The following is a 17,551-nucleotide window of genomic DNA, read 5'->3' on the forward strand; positions in this document are numbered from 1 at the left end:
GTATGAGTTATTAATGTAGTTTACTCAGTTTTGTCTCAGCATGTTGACTGAATACAGAAGTATAGTTCATAAACTATGATTTGTGGCTTAATATAAAGAATTACAACTGCAATTTAATATATATATATATCATGGTTGAACCAAACACTGATGATGCATGAACCAGGTTTGACAGCAACATTTCATGTTGGTACTAAAAAATAAAAGTCTCAGACCTGATTTCAAAGGGCCTATTTAAATCAAAACGCTGTGACTTTCCACATTTGGGTCATCACATCAAGCTTGTAGCAATAAGATCTCTGGATACTTTGAAAGAACTGAACACGACGGTCCACGGAATCAGGTAGTTGTCCACACAGTGCATTGGTAGCTAGGAAAAGCTGCTCCACATATATACAGTCTCCCTGTATTTGTAAAGGAGAGTATTTGTAGCTCAGGGTTGAAGTAAGGGGTCCTTGGTGCTCTCTGAGCTTGCTTGTTTTCTTGCAGACATTTTATTACCCTAACTAGGTAATATCACCAGTGCTAGCAAGGAGGGCTTTTTGCTGTCAGTTTATATTCTGGTGTCTTGCCTGTCTGTGTGGGTGGAGGCGGTTTAGGGATTCTTTGGTTGGGCTGTTTACTAATGGCTCTATGGCAGTCTCCCTTTACTTATCTTGTGCAAACTTAGCATCTAGTACAGGTGACCCCAACCTGTGGGCCCCAGCCTATTTGCAACCAGGCTTCACTCGCACAAGCGTCATGGGGATTTGCAGCTCCACTCCTGTGAGTAATGGGTGCTTTCCTGCCACTCCCACAAAACCATCCCCTCTCCCTCCCCCACCCCGCCCCCCTTCCAGGCCTCCAACCCGGAAAGATTGGGGAACTCTGATCTATCAGATGGGATTTTCAGAGCCGTTAAGAGGAATGATCCTAAATCTCATGGGCCCACAAGCAAAGGGGCCCTTTCCAGAGGTGGTATTCAGCCAGTTCTGACAGGTTCTGGAGAACCATTAGCAGAAATTTTGAGTAGTTCAGAGAACCCACAAATAGGCTGGCCCCACCCCCACTGCCTCCTAGCCTCCCAGCTTCTTTTGTTGTCCTGAAGAAGAGAATTGATCTGAAAAGCAGATTAGTGGGGTGGGGAGGGAATGGGGATTTTGCAGTATCCTCCCCTGCCACACCCACAAAGCACACACCCACAAAATCACCTCACACCCACAAAGCCACACCCACAGAACTGAATCCCACCACTGGCCCTTTCCCTACTTGCCTTTTAACCACAGCACCAATCAATGCTCTGGTCCTCATGCCATTACCTCCATCTGATCCCCAGCCCACGAGTGACTTAATCGTCTTAGCGCCACGAACGTTAAAAAGTATAGTTTGGGGTTTCCTTCCCGATTCCCACACCTTTCACAGATACCATCAAGATCTGCCAAAGCTGCAGATGTTCCGCAGCCGGCATCTCTCTTGACAGGTAGCTTGGGAACAAACAGAGGCAAGGATTTGAATCGCCAAGAAAGACCATAAATGTCACCGCTGCAGGATGCAGCATTTGACTGGTTGGGGGGAGATGGGCATTAAGCGGGGAGCAACCCAAACCAGCAGCAAAAGTAAAGGCTGGGCTCCTCGTGTGACGGGGTGGGTGGGTTGCGAGAGCGCAACTTGGCGTCCACCCAGCGCCGTTTTCATTCAAGAGCGTCGAGGCTCCTTAAATAAATTTTTTTAAAAAAAATCGCCCAAATTCGGCAGCTTCACCGCAGCGACGAAAGCGCTTGCCTTTCCTCCGGCTGGAACTGGGGCCGGTCCCTTTAAGAGAGAGCGGGAGAGAGACAGAGAGAGAGAGAGAGAGAGAGAGAGAGAGAGAGTAGCACGGTAGCGGCGAAGGCGAGCCCCGCCGCCTAGCTCCGCTTGCGGTGCTTTGTAAACCGGCCGCTGGCTGGCAGCGGAAAACAGTCCCGGCTTCGGTCTTCGAAGGGCGCGTCCACGCCGCCTCTTCGCCCCCCCCCCCCCAAACCACACGACTTAAAAGAGTTTGCCCGCCGGTGCGAAATCTGGCGGGGGAGGTTTGTGGAGGGCGTGGAACCGCTGACAGGAGATGGCAGGTCGGTAGTACTTAGGTGGACGGCGGAGAGAAGCCAGGCAGCCAGAAGAGAGAGAAATAAAACCTTCCACCAGCCGACCGCCCCCCCCCCCCCCATCCCGGCATCCTGCATGGGAGAGCTTGGTAAGTTAAGGTGAACGAATGTCTTTGCTGAGCCTTTTTTAAAAAAAATGTTCAAAATTCTTCGCAAGCTCATTTCGGCGTCTCCTATGCGGGACAGCTGACCCGCATAGGAGGCGCTTGAGGTGGCGGACTCCTTGGAAAAAATCCCCCTTGCCGCGTTAACTCTTTGCAGCGGGGGTGAGAAGCGAAAAAAATACCCGAGCGAGCCGAGAGCGAAGGGCCGGTGCGGAAAACAAGCGACCAGCTCTCGCTTGGGAAGGGCGAACGGTTGGGTGCGATTCACTGCAGGCAGACAATTCAAGGGCGAAGCCCGGCGATTGCTTAGATTGGGGAACGTAATTTCGGGCACAAGGACTCAAAAGACAATCGTGCAGCTCTTGGGGAGGTTTATTCTCAGGTACCGTAAGCGTTCGCAGGATTCCAGGCTAAAAATAACTTTTCCCTCGAATGATTGTTTGCCTGCCTTTTAAATGTTGCGTTGCGCTTCGGGGTGTAATTGGGCGGCGGGGGGTGGCGGGAGGAAGAGAATGGAAACCTTAAGTAAAAGGGGCGCGTTAATACCCGAAGTTGAGGTTTCTAAATCCCCTTCGTCGCCAGTTATTGGAATCGGCTGATCCGAACTCAGCTGCAACTCTTGCAGTTCCTACACGGTACGGCAGGGGGCGTGGCTGCGACGCTGGGGGATGATTGGGTGTTAAAAAAAAACGGGCAACCGGGTAGGACTTTGACGAGTTGAATAATTCAGTTGCGTTGAATTGGTAATAGAGAAGGGTGACCGGGCTAAGCTGATAAAACCTGTGAAGAAACGCTATTGCTCTGTCGAATTTGAAGGAACTCTTATTTTTTTTTCTGTACAAGAATTGTTTCACAATATTATTGGAAGATCATATCTAATTATCATCCCAAAGATGAGAATCTGTCTTTGCATGTTGTTAAAATATATTAATTTGGAATTCTCCTCAAACTTTAAAAAGTTGTGCTTAGTTGCGAAACATATCAAGTTTAGGGAATGCTCCACACTAGGCTGGGATGGCAGGTTTGTTCAGTAAAAGGACTGTCCCCAGAGGAGAATGCAGAGTTAATCTTTTAGTGAAAGCAATTGAAATTGAAATTGAAGAGTGAGCAACAGTTACACAGAACTGTTCCTTGGATTGAAGATGAAGTAACAGGATGCACAAGGCCAGCAATGATATTTCTTCTCCCATTTTTGTTGGGGTGCTTGGGGATATTATTATCCAGTTGCTTGAAGACTTCAGTGAATGGCAGTATCTTGTCAAATTCTTCATCATACAAATGAGGGGTCCTTGGTGGTCTCTGAGCTTGCTTGTTTTCTTCATCAATGCCTGATGATGATGATGATGATGATGATGATGATGATGATGATGATGATATCTAGTTAAGGGTAATGAAACTTCTGCAAGAAAACAAGCAAGTTCAGAGAGCAAATGAAGGACTCCTCATTTCAATCCTGAGCTACAAATATTCTCCTTTATTAGTATCATCATATAAATGTTCATAATCATATTGCAGAGTTGAGTGATCATCTTCAGAAATGCCAACCTTCATGTTGTCTTGTTGGGATACTGATTTTCCTTCCTTCCCTCTGATCTGCCTCTACTGTCTGTAGTTGATTTTCCATTCTGTGGCTACTTAATGTAGCTCCAACCTGTTATGTCTCTTATTGTACCTGTTGAATTACTATTTCTTTTCTGCATTTTTTTGTACCTTAAAAAAACCAAATTGAATTATCTGATCATTAAATCTATTATCCTTCCCTACTGGGAATGGGTCAAAACATCTTGCTTTGCTTGAAGAAAGATGAGTGGCTGGTCTTCAGGACTTCTGGAAAAAGCCCTGCCTGAGACCAAAAGAGTATTGATGCCACTCAGTCTCCATACTGACCAAGAGGCTGACTTGGTAACAACAGAGCTTCCTATATGTAGATGGTGCAAGTTTGGTAACTTGAGAGTGATATTTGGATAATGAATTTGGTCCTCTTCATTCCCAGGACTTTTAATTGGCCTGACTATGATTTGTTAGCTCTTCTAAAGGATTTTTTTTTAAAGGATGAAGAACTGGTTTCTTACCATGAAAAGAAATAGCATGGCATATCAAGAGCGAATTTGTGGCTCTGAAAAAATGACCCATTGAGCTTCATCTGCTCTCTTTGTTTAGTATTAAGTCTTGAATCTCTATGGTACAGTTTTTGAGTGGGGTTAATAAGACTTCCTAATAGGGCAGTTGCATTCGTGGATTCGTAAATACAAAGAAGATCCTTTCCTGCTGAGCTGTGGTTTTCTTCGCCAAAGCTGGGTGTGAGATATGGCCAAGAACAGAATATAAAAGTTGAGGCTTCTTGCTTTTTTTTCTGATGCTGAAATTGGTAACAATCTTTTACTATCCTTGTTTTCTCTTCATTTCAGGTTAAAGATTTATGCATGCTTTCCTGCAAGTACAGTTATGTTTAGTGCTAGTAGAAAAGTGCAGTTCACACCGCAAATGATTTAATATCAGAGCTTGATTGTGTCTGTAGAAATTCATAATCTGAGATTTCTAGGGCAAATCCAGGACTGGAATTAATTGAATATGCAGAGTAATGTTTCTAAAGCTCTGTAACCGTAACATTCTGAGGTTGAGAGATCACTCACTGACTTACTTTTCTCAGTGCAAATAATAAATCTTGGAAAAGCTACTGAAAACACATCATAAGATTTGCTCATTCAGGTCTTTGGCATTTACAATTCATTGAAGATTTTTAAAGTTTGCTGTTATGGGTGTTGCTTAGTGACGCAGCACATCCTACCAGAAGGTTATCTTTACACACAGCTGGCAGGTGATGTGTATATTTTCAGACCTACTTAACACTTCTTAGGGCTGGGTGAAATCCAGCATTCTGTTTCTGCTGATAGAATCTTCTTTCATAGGAGAACTGGCTCCCCCCTCCTCTTCCTCTGAGTTCCTTAGTGTGCACTTAGATTCTGTTCATGAAGCTTGGAGGGACCCGCTGGAGGTACTTTCAGGGGTATGTTTGAGGATTGCATTGGGAAGTGGGGCAATGAAATATGTCCCTTTGTGCCTCTAGATTGCAGCTCCTGCAGCCCTGAATTTGGGCCTTTTGTAGGTGCACACACTGGGATTTTTTTTCCTTTCCTCCAACCCATCCCCTAATTCCAATTTCAGTGATGGAACAGAGTTGAGAGATTCTTAAAGAAATATTCTGGAATATGGCCAATTCAGGTCGGGGGGAATAAAGGAAATAAAATGTGAAGTGGTACTTTGTTTAAGCTAAGACCACCTTGATGAAAAGTAAGATCTTTGTGCAGCCAAATATTTGGGTTGACCGCTGGAAGACTGGCAATAGAGAATGTTGACAAAGAAGATAAATACTTTTTGTTTTAAGTCTGATATCATTCTTCTCTTTCCTGGAAGGGTTGACAAATTACGCAAAGTTTTCTCTAACATTCTGGAAATTAGGATTCTTGAACATCTGGATAGCACAGATTGAGGAAGATGGATTATGCAAAGTATTGCAATTAAAAGAAATTGACTCTCTGGAACATACAGAACATGCCATTTAAAGATGTGTCTGTAAAGTGACACAGCACATTTGAAAGTTAAGAATTTTTGTCTTAATAAGAGCTTAATAATAATCTTAATAAGAGCAATTTTATTAGAATTTCTTATACAACATGGGCCAGTTTCTTATACAACATGGGCCAGTTATATATGCCGTAGTTATGCTATACTGACAAAAGTATAAAGATACATGGCCTATTGCTTTTTCTTATCATAGTTGATAAATAGTCTTGGTAATAAGTGGTGAAGGATGGGGGTCAGGGGGATTCTATTGCTGCAATCCACTGAGCATCTTCCTCCTCAAAATATTCCAGACTCTCCAAATGAATGCATCGTGTTGGACATTAATCACTTGAAGAATTCTGAACCAGTCAATGCAAAGGGATCTTGAGATTTTTAAGGCTACTTCCAGAGTAAAGTTTTCTAAGATCTACTGCTCTTAGCATACCAAGTCATGCAGAAATTATTGCCTTTGTCTGGTTGCTGTTAATTCATCAATAGGTTGTATTCCTTTTGACACACCCATCAGCATAAAATGTAGTGTGAATTCATCTATTGGACTGCCATGCAAGTATCACTAAATTATAGGGTATAGTGCAGTGATGGCTAACATTTTTTCCCTCAGGTACCAAAAACACACATACACTATCATGCCCACACCATAATGCAATGCCCCCGTGCGCCCCGCTCCCACACATGCATGCACAACCTGCCCCACTCTGCTCTGTCCCCCGCGCATGCGTGTGCGACCTCGCCAGGCCTCATTTTGGACCTAGCAGGCCTCCCTTAAGCCTCTGAAGACCAGAAACAGCCTGCTTCCAGACTTCCAGTAGGCCTGTTTTTCACCCTCTCCAGGCTCTGGAGGCTTTCCTGGAGCTTCCGGGATGGCGAAAACAGCCTCCCCGGTCCTCCAGAGGCCTGTTTCTGGAGTTCCAGGAGATCCATTTTTCTCCCTCCCAGAGCCTCCGAATAAGCCTGGCATCCAAAACGGGCCATATGGAGACTCCTGGGAGGGGAGGGGTGGCGTGGGCATAGCCAGCAGAAAACCAGCTGGCTGGCATATGCGCACATTTGCGGTAGACCTGACCTAGGACAACGGCTCCTGTGCCTACAGAGATGGCTCCATGTGCCACCTATGCAGTGGTGGGTTTCAAAATTTTTAGAACCCCTTCTGTAGGTGTGGCCTGCTTTGCGGGAGTGGCTTGCCAGCCATGTGACCGGGTGGGAGTGTCTTGCTGGCCATGTGACCAAGTGGAAGTGGCTTGCCAGCCATGTGATCAAGTGGGAGTGACTGGGTGGGTGTGGCCAAGTTGTAAAATGTGATAAAACTCACTTAACAACGCTCTTGCTTAGCAACCAAAATGCTGGCTCAGAAACTCTGGCATTTGAAGCACGCAGGTCTTAAAGCCCTAATCCTTTAGGAAAAAAACCCCAGGGGTTTTCAACCTTGATAGCTTTAAGACTTGTGGACTTCAACTCCCAGAATTCTTCCTCTCGCTCTTCCGACGGGCAGGGGGAGGGAGCTGGAACTGGTTCTAAACGACACTGTAGATTTATGGAACTTCTTCTATAGAAGAGGTTAGAACTGGCAGGAACCCACCCTTGCACCTGTGGCACACATGCTCTAGGTTCGCCATCACGGGTATAGTGCAAGAAGGAAGAGTTGCAGTGAGCTTCAGATGTACACACACACACACACACACACACCATTCTCTCTTGTCCAATTTTATTGTTAAGTGGAACTTAAAAAAACTTCCACTTTTTTTAAAATGCAGTTTAGTATTAAATCCAGCTGCAAACAATGGAATCAGTAATAGAAACAAGGGCTTCTAAATTTCTCCTTATAATTATGTGGATAGGCTGGTGGTAGGGAACCGTTATCTGAAACTCCATGAAACTCTAATTATGATCTGTCCAGACCATAATATAATGAGTTCATTTCTAAAAAGGAAGGCTTTGATGCTGCATAGGCCTAAGTAAGAAAAACATTTTAAATTCCAGTTTGACCTACTTGTTCATGCTGGTATTCTATCTTCCGAGCAATTGGTTTTAGAAATGTGCATAATATTAGGGATCTGTACAGCACCAGAACAAGAAAGCCTTTTTGCTGCTGTTTTAGAGAAAGAATGTGTGGTTGATGGTTTCTGAGGAAATTGGTGTAATGAGAAGACAAAGGCTTTATGAATATGCAGAATGGAAGGTTATTATAGTAGAGTTCAGATCATCATAAAATGGATTAGAGGAGAGGAAGCTGTTTTTGCAGCAATGTTTGCATACTTCAAGGAATATTTTAATAGATCATCGTTATCCACAGTATGTGATTGATTTTGATTTATTATGTTGTGTAAATTCTGGTTTTGTATGACTCTAGTATGCAAACCCAAGCAATTGTGATTTCTATAAGCCTTAATTGAACAAACCATGCCTTAGCATCATCATGTCTGAATTGAGTCAGTAGTAAGGATTACTAGGCTGGTTAAATAAGGGAAAGGGAGTTTTTTCTGTGTTCTGGATGTGATCATCAGTTGAACCCTGAGCATGAGGGAAATTTTACATTTTGAGTAGTTCCCCAAGAGTGTGTGTGTGTTTGTGTGTGGTTTCCTAACAAACTGAATTCCAGGGGCTGTTTGTGCCAAAAGAAGGATGTAACAGAAGCCAATTTTCCTAACTCCTCTTTTAGTTCTGATGAACCATTTAGGAGCCCCAGTGGGCTGATATCCCTGTAAACAACTTTCAATCTGGAAGAAATGTGCTAGAGAAAATCTGGCTGCCTATGGCTTATCTTATAAGGTGAAACCATACAGAAAAATGGGACATAATGAAGCAAAGCAGATATTGAAGGAGAGGATTGTTGACATGGGATGATAGGCAATACAAATCTTGGATTACTGCTAATCATTAACATTAACTATGGTAACTAGGTTTGATGCTCTGCTCTCAGGAATTAGGGATGGTAAACATCAAAAGATTCCTTTCCATGAACATATCTGCCCAGGTGACTCCCCAGGCCATAGAAGATGTCTGATATTGTCCCCTTGTGTTGTAAATTTTACAGAAACCTTTGTGATATGTAGACCCTTTATATGTCGGAAGAGATTGTGATTCATTTAGCTCTTTTGTGCTGGCAGACCATAAGAATGCCTTTACTCACAGGGTAGCCAAATCCTATCTGGCTGATAGAAGGAGGCAGCACCCAGTTGTACTTCTCCCATAATTTTTTTAAGTTTAACCCACAGCATAGCTTTTCCTTTATTATTATTTAATGCATTGTGGGGAAATTTAAACATGTTTTAGATATTTGTATATAAAGGCTGATCTAAAATCTTAATAAAGTTTATATTGGGCTGGGCTATTTTATAAAATTCAATTAAGAAGCTCTAACAGCTCTAACAAGAACCAGTTTGGTAATTAAGGCACCAGACTAGAAACTGGGAAATTGTGAGCTCTAGACCCACCTGAGACACAAAGCCAACTGGGTGACCTTGGGCCAGTCACTTTCTTTCATCCCTAGGAATGAGGTAATGGAAAGCACTTCTGAAATCTTGCAAAGAAAACTGCAGGGCTTGTCCGTCTTCAGGACTTACCTAGATAGTCTTCAGGACTTGTCTAGATAGTCTTCAGGACTTCTCTAGATATTCTTTAGGAGTCAAAACTGAATAGAAAGCACAAACAACAAAACAAAACAAAACCAGCTGTACTGCCTTGGCTGTTTAATGGAAATGGAAGGAGGAATTATGATTTTTCTAAAGCTCAAACTTATGATTTCTAGTGCAATTGTTTCTTTTGTGCTGTTATTTAATTGGCTGTAGCACAATTGTTAATTGTTACTTTAAAGGAGGCCTAAAAAAAGTGGGCTTTTGTGCCAGGATTGTCCCATTTTTCTGACCTTTCTCTCTGGAGTCCCCCATTTATGGTATTTGGCAGTTCTGAAATGTGTAGGTGGTTGAAAGTTTGTCCAATTTTAAATGATCTTGCATGTGGAGTTTATGTGCTTGATGCAGTATCCATGTAGAAGAAGGTGGACTAAGGACAAACTGGAAGAAATTGCTCTTAGTTTGATGAATATCTCACTAGTGTAACACGCATGGTTTGAACCTGGCATTTTGTGGCTTTTCAAATGCACAGTGTGGACGCCATGTAGCAAAATTTAGTGGGTGTGCCAATGTGCATAGCTTTGTGGCTGGTAACTTTACCTAGATCTGGCTATTTGACAGCCTGATCATATGGCTGTGTTTATTTTGAAATCTGCGGAAAGTACTGAAACTTCAGCTTTTTGGAGCGAATGTTTTCCAGCAATTGATGAAACTGGAATGCTCACCAAATGGTACTGCTCTTGTGTTATCATTTTCAGTTAATTAAAAAAATAAACTTTGGAAACCCTGGTAGAAGCAGTTTATGCTACAGTATATTTCAGCTCTTGCCCTACTGCCCTTCCTTAAAGAAACTCCAGGGCCCCGAGTGTTGCAAGTACAGCTGAGCGGAAAAGGGGAAAATAAATGGTTTCTATTCCAGTTTTATTAAAGGTATTTCTGACTAAAGCTTAGAAAGAGCCCAGACAGCGTGAACTAGAAACTCTAAGCCTGTGAGGGAGCTTTTGATGGAAACATTTAAAAGGATCAATTTTATCGGCTGCTAGAGAAGCAGAACATTTTTATAGTAACTTGATACTGTAATACCAGTAATGTGAGCTGGGACTTGATTGGCTGTGCCAAATGCTTATTGTAATCTGAGAATACAATTCTCAGTATAAAGAAAATGCCGATGAAAACTGGAAGCAGGGATTCTCTTCTTAATTGTAAAGCTGCCCTCTTATTTTTAATTTGTTTGAAATAACTCATGCCTTACAGTTTCAGATCTATAATTACCAAGGATCTAAAGATCCCAGAAGCTTTAATTGAAAGGCTGAAGAAACTAACATTCCCTGCTGTCATTCTGGTCCCCTAATGCAGTGGTTCTCAACCTTCCCAATGCCGCGACCCTTTAATACAGTTCCTCATGTTGTGGTGACTCCCAACCATAAAATTATTTTCGTTGCTACTTCAAAACTGTAATTTTGCTACTGTTATGAATCATAATGTAAATATCTGATATGCAGGATGTATTTTCATTATTACAAATTGAACATAATTAAAGCATAGTGATTAATCACAAAAATAATATATAATTATATATTGTGAAATGGTTTGCTAATGAAAATAATATATATAATGTAATATAATATAACCTCTAACCTTGTTACAAAAAGTCCATGAAACATTTCAGTTGGTAACAAAATAAAAATAAAACGGAGAAGAAAGACAGTAAAAAAAAATGGTTCAAAGAGAAATACAGTACTAGGTTGGATATCCCCTCCTATTTTTCATCTTGTCCTACTGGTTCTTTATGATTTATCAATTGTTGTTTGTAACTAATGATTGTAACTATTATTATGACCTAAGACCAATTACTTGCTGTTTATATGTACACTGTGATTTGGTGCACAGGAGACACATTTCTTGTGTGTCTTGCCACACTTTACCAATAAACATTTCTATTTCATTCTATCCTATCCTATCTATCCTATTCCTATCCCTATCCCTATCCCTATCCCTATCCCTATCCCTATCCCTATCCCTATCCCTATCCCTATCCCTATCCCTATCCCTATCCCTATCCCTATTCCTATCCTATTCCTATTTCATTCCTATTCCCATTCCATTTTCCCATTCCATTCCATTCTATTCTAAGCATGGAAGCTTAAAACTAAAAAATGTGAGGCGGGAAGGGACATCGTCGCCATTCTTCCCACCTCGGTTCTCGGCTCCTTCTTCCCGGCGTCCCCTCCCCTCCCCTCACTGCTGGGAGACCAAACTCAGCTCTGCCACCTGTCAGGGCGCTGCCTCGCCAGCGCTCAGGCGCTCCATTCTACCCCCTTCCCTCCCGTCATCAAGCGCAGCGATCTGATCCGCCCACCGGTGTCTCTCATGTAGCAATTGGCTGGGCGTCGGTTGTCCTCGCGCCGCTCCTGTCAGGTAGCCCCACCCTTTCACAGCGTCCCCTGCCGCCGCGCCCCTGGCTCCAAACACTGGCACGCAGGTGTCTCAGTTACTAAGACCATCGAAAATATGTCTTTTCTGATGGTCTCAGGTGGCCCCTGTGAAAGGGTCGTTCAACCCCCAAAGGGGTCGCAAACCACAGGTTGAGAATCACTTCCCTAATGCCCGCTCCCTTCCATTAACATTGAATGTGCTTGTTCCCTAATTAATTAGTAAATGCAATTTATTTTTGATATTTTGTGCATAATAACAGTGCTCTTTTAAAGACATGTTTTTACCAACGTATTTGATATTTTATTCATCTTTTATGGCCTACTATGTATTCTAGTGTATTCAGTGAAAACTCTTCATGTATCTTCCTTTTTTAAAAAGCAAGAGAGTTTTAATAAGCTGTGTTGCTGGACAAAATAAACAAAATACAGTGGTATAAAAATCCAATAGAAGAGGCAATACTTTAAATGAAGTTATGAGATGGAACATGTGTTCTCAACTATGCTAACTATTATATAAAGTTGGCTAAATATTGTTGTAGCTAGAAATATTTGTCTGGCTTAAATACAGCTAAATGGACTAGGTATGAGTACAGATATATGATGTGAGTGCTTGATTCTTGATTCCCTAGTATTACACTTCTAGCCTCTGCAAACAGTGAGTTGTTCTCTGGTTCTTTAAAACATTTGGAGAAATTGTCAGAACTTCATAAATCCTTCTGAATCCAAATGGGAGGCTTTTATCTTTTTATTCTGTTTATATATGCAGGGGTGGGCTGCTGGGGTTTGCGGGGGTTCAGGAGAAACTCTAGCTAAGATTCTGTGCAGTTCGGAGAACCCCCAAATCCCACTCCTGGCTGACCCTGCCACCCCTCCCCTCCCAGGAGCCCCCATGCAGCCTGTTTTGGATGCAGGTAAGTGCAGGGTGTGTGCAGAGGCTCGGGAAGAGGCTACTGGAAGTTTGGGAAGGCCAGAACTATGCTTTGGTGGCGCAGTGGTTAAATGCAGCACTGCAGGCTACTGCTAGATCAGCAGTTCAGCGGTTCAAATCTCACCGGCTCAGGGTTGACTCAGCCTTCCATCCTTCCGAGGTAGGTAAAATGAGGACCCAGATTGTTGGGGGCAATATGCTGACCCTCTGTAAACCGCTTAGAGAGGCCTGGAAGGCCTATGAAGCGGTATATAAGTCTACTGCTATTGCTATTGCTATTGCTTTACTTGGTAAAAGTTCATGACGAAGCCTCAGGCTAGGTTCACACAACCTGCTGAGCTTTAAAGTCATTTGGTTGGTGTTGGTGAGGCACAGAATGCCTTGCCCCTCTTCTGCAGTTGCTGTTAAAACTAAAAACTATATTACAGGTGGCCCACTTTTAGCAGCTGCCTTATTTAGTGACCAGACACCAAAAGCAGTGGTGGCACAGTGGTTAGAATGCAGTGCTGCAGGCTACTTCTGCTGACTGCCGGCTGCTGGCAGTTCGAGTCTCACCGGCTCAAGGTTGACTCGGCCTTTCATCCTTCTGAGGTCTGTAAAATGAGGACCCAGATTGTTGGAACAATAGGCTGACTCTGTAAACTGTTTAGTAAAGGCTGTAAAGCAGTATATAAATGTAAATGCTATTGCTATATTGCAGTTACAGCGAGGATGAAAAGTAACTTTATAACCACTTCTCACATTTGCAACCTTCGCAGGTCTGTAAAGTCAAGGAAACCTGAAGTAAAATAATAAATACAGTTGTGGTTTCACTTGATAACTGCTTAATGGCTATTAGCTGGTCCTGATTGTAGTCACTAAACAAGAACTATCTATTGCAAGTCTTGTGGATTTATATTTATGCCACACTTTGCTATTCTGTCCCAAAGCCTAACTCTGTGATCTGACCTGTTCCTTTCATATTTGTAGATTTCTGATTTCTCCACCATCTTTCTTAACTGTGCATAGTAGTCTCTCAACAGAGAACATCTGTCTCACTGCTGGATTCAGCTCAGCTCTATGAATTGGCAAGGAATTGAAATAATATGGGAGATATTCAGTGTATTTTTCTCACCTGCCATATGCAACATTATGTTTTTGTGCCTACCCTCACCTGAGATTCATCAGATAATACAGGTAGTCCTTGACTTACAACAGTTCATTTAGTGACCATTCAAAGTTACAGTGGCACTGAAAAATGTGATTTATGACCTTTTTCAGTTATGACCTTTGCAGCATCCCCATGATCATGTGATCAAAATTCAGATGCTTGTGGCAACTGGTTCATATTTATGACTATTACTTTGTCCCAAAGTAATTTGTGATCTCACAAGCAAAGTCAACGGGGAAGACAGATTTACTTAACAACTGCAATGATTCACTTAACAACTGTGGCAAGAAAGATTGTGAAATAGGGCAAAACTCACTTAATAAATGTCTCACTTAACAACATAAAATTTGGGCTCAATCATGGTCATAAATTGAGGAATACCTGTATTTCTCTATCTACTATCTCCTTTTTAAAACTAAGTAGTTTGGTTTTCATGTGCCAGAGTTCTAGGTTTGATTGATATGGATTTGTTATCCCACCCCTCATATTCACAGCTCATTGTGCTCCTGTTGTGTGACATTGTCAATGTGCTGTGTTGCACATGCAGGCATACAGCATATGTTTAAAAAACAATGACAATATTTTTCCCAATGAAATCTTTTTTTAACAAAAATATGAATGATGGGGACAGGCTTGTAAGAATGGCTGATTAAAGAATTCTGAGAACTGTGTAGGCAGGACAGAGCTAGTACTGTTTCTATAGCAGTTGGAGTGAAACTCCTGGATCTTTATTTGACCTCTTTTGGCAATCATCCTGTACCACCAAGAAATCAGTAAGGAATCCTTTGCAGCTTTAATTTTTGGAGTGTAGAGATGGTTATAGAGCTCTGAACAAAACTCAATTGATTTCTAGAAATTCGAAGTTACTCAGCAATCTTGTTTCAGTTACTTTTAGATATACATGAATATGGTTTTTGTAAGGATGAAAAATCCACATTTTCTTTTCCTTGGCATTGGGAATATTTAACTCCTTACTATCCCATTCCAGTTGATTTGAGCCTTGATGATCTATGTTGAAAGGAGGAGAAATCTGCCCAAAAGATCTTTCCCTGATTAAACTTCAGCTTAGTTTGCAAAATTCTATGTGTGAATTGATTTGTTTGAAATTTTAATCTTTGATATTCTGCGTACACAACTAGGAGTCAGATTTTAACCTGCTGTGGTGGTGGATATAGAGAACCAGTGCAGTATAGGGATGAACTAGGACTCTGGAGACCTAGTTTTGGGTTCATGCTCAGCTATGGAAGTTCAGTAACTAAGTTTGGGCCAGTCTTATTCCTTCCCTGTCTCAACCTGACCTACTTCACAGGTCAGGGTTGGGGTTGTGGGGAGAAATGGGAGGAATGAACATTATGTAGCCTGCTTTGAGGTCCTGAATGGGAATCTAATAAATAAAACCAGCAAAAGGAAATGAATAAGTTATAGGTAGCCAAATTGACCTGGGTTAACTATAATTTTCTAAGGAAACTGACCAGGTTGAGGATTAGCCATAGATAACTGTGTCTAGTTACTGGTAGGTTGCTGCATTCAACTATTGTGATCCAGAGGCAATATTTTAATATTTATCTTGTGAAGAAATGTGACATTTTCCTGCTGCAAGGAAATCCATGCAAATTTAAGTCAGCTGAAGTTACAGTCATTTTCCTTTCTTTGAGATTTATTGTGCCTGTATAGTTTTAGTCTTTTTTTGTATGCTCTAGTTTAGGGCTTTCATTTCTTCACGTTCTGAAACAACTTGGATAAACATAACTCAAAAACTTACAAAGGATATTCCCCTCCCCTCTTTAAGACCAATGTTGCTAGTATGATCCTTTCAGGATAAAACTGCTTGGGGTGATTTTGTGTATTGTTTGAAAGAGAGTTTTTACATTAAACATTTAGCTGATTGATTCATTTGGATCTGGCTTTAAACAGAAATAAAACACAGTATCCTCGGCAGAATCCTAGGCAAAGTGGAAACCTTTAACCCATCATATATGCTCTACTGGGCAATATAATACAGAACAAAAGCTTGGAAAGGAGGAAATTTGGTTCTTGAAATTTAGTTCTCTGAGATGTGAGACATAGCAGAGCTCAAAGAGCAGGATAGGGTGGGGAGAGGAAGCATGGAGCCTGAGAATTTGCAAATATTCTCCAAAAACTGGAATTGTATATTATGAAGTACAGTGGCATTTTACATGAACTACAGACTTCAGATGGCCCTTCAAAGCAGTTGGCTGGTTGTCTGTTGTTATGAATTGACCATAGTCAGGGACTACTGTGGGAGAACTACAATATGATAGAAAGATTGACAAGCTATGTTTCTATTTCTCTTTTTCTAACTTCTTGCTGGGGTTTTGGACTATCGGGAGTTTTACTTCTTATAGCATGTAGGAAACACAGTAAGATTTTACCATGTATGTGGATTGGATTCAGAGAATAGCAGGTGGACATCAACCAGATACTCATCCTTGTTAATGCTACTTTTCTATTTTGCAAAGAGAAGGAGAAACAGGGAAAAGAAACTCTTGGCTGATATCTTCTACTTCAGGAGTAATCTGTGCCCAAAATCCTAGGTCTAGCATGAATCCAACCATTGTTGTGATCACTCTGTTTTCTCCCTCTATCTCCCTCCTGTTTCTGAGCAGAGTATAAACCCGTCTGTTCTAAACCACACTGTTGCTTTCAGCTAGGAGAATAAGACATTCTATCTAGATATAATGAAGGAAATCACGCAGAACTGATTTTCATTAGCATGTTGAAGTTTTTAAAATGTAGTGAAGGAAAGAGGGTAATGATTCTATGGATTTCCTCTGTACTGTATGTCTGTTTTTAAGGGCTGAAAATAACTACTCATTTTGTTGACACAGCAGGGAACTGGGACTTGCTTGTAAAGAAAAAGGAAGATGTTAACTGTATTGTTGTTGTTGTGATTGTGGTTGTTGTTGTTATTAGCAAAATACCTGTTATCATAGCACTGTATCCTTCCTGTGCTTTCTAAAGGGCTGCCACAAAGAATAGAGGGTCAATCTCTTCTCCAAAGGACCTGAAGGCAGGACAAGAAGCAAGGGATGGAAACTAATCAAGGAGAGAAGCAACTTAGAACTAAGGATAAATTTCTTGACAGTTAGAACAATTAATCAGTGGAACAACTTGCCTCCAGAAGTTGTGAATGCTCCAACACTGGAAGTTTTTAAGAAGAACTATTTATGATATAAGGTTCCTGTTTGAGCAGGAAGACTTAGAAGACCTCCAATGTCCTTTCCAACTCTGTTATTCTTCCCAACTTTTTCAAGTTTCTAACCTTTGTATACCAGTATTACTGTGGGTCTCATTCAGAATATGGAAGGCCATGATCTAACAGGGCACCTTCTTATTTTGGTAGAGGTGGAGGTGTACAATAATATAATAAAATTCAGTCTTAAGTAAGCTCTTGCTGAGATGATATAGGTTTGATGAGTAGGAGGACATTGAATGCAGTGTATTGCTATAAGAGAGAAGAAGGATTAAAGGAGTGTTTTATCAAAAATGTTCATTTCTCATTATAGTCCATTGGAGTTGATATGTAATAAATACAGATAAATAAATAACATTTTCCAAGAAGTCATGAAACTTAGCACCAAGTATTAACTCTAAGTAAGTCTTCTCAGCATTCTCTCTCTGTGAATGCATTGAACTTCA

At 41.5% G+C, this 17,551-nt stretch overlaps 1 protein-coding gene across 3 annotated transcripts in view; it reads left to right on the top strand.

Annotated features, from left to right (window-relative positions):
- The first annotated feature begins 1,866 nt into the window (after window positions 1-1,866).
- The window catches only part of DAAM2 (dishevelled associated activator of morphogenesis 2), a 167,783-nt gene continuing 152,098 nt past the window's right edge, over window positions 1,867-17,551 (top strand). For 2 of the 3 annotated variants that reach the window (XM_032216763.1, XM_032216765.1), the window contains exon 1: window positions 1,867-2,209. The gene's annotated coding sequence lies outside the window, so the exon portion shown is untranslated. Of the gene's footprint in view, window positions 2,210-2,518; window positions 2,607-17,551 lie in introns of those variants that run through there. The other variant, XM_032216764.1, reaches the window with a different exon arrangement.

Source organism: Thamnophis elegans, chromosome 4, assembly GCF_009769535.1.
Source record: "Thamnophis elegans isolate rThaEle1 chromosome 4, rThaEle1.pri, whole genome shotgun sequence".
Lineage (NCBI taxonomy): Eukaryota > Metazoa > Chordata > Lepidosauria > Squamata > Colubridae > Thamnophis > Thamnophis elegans.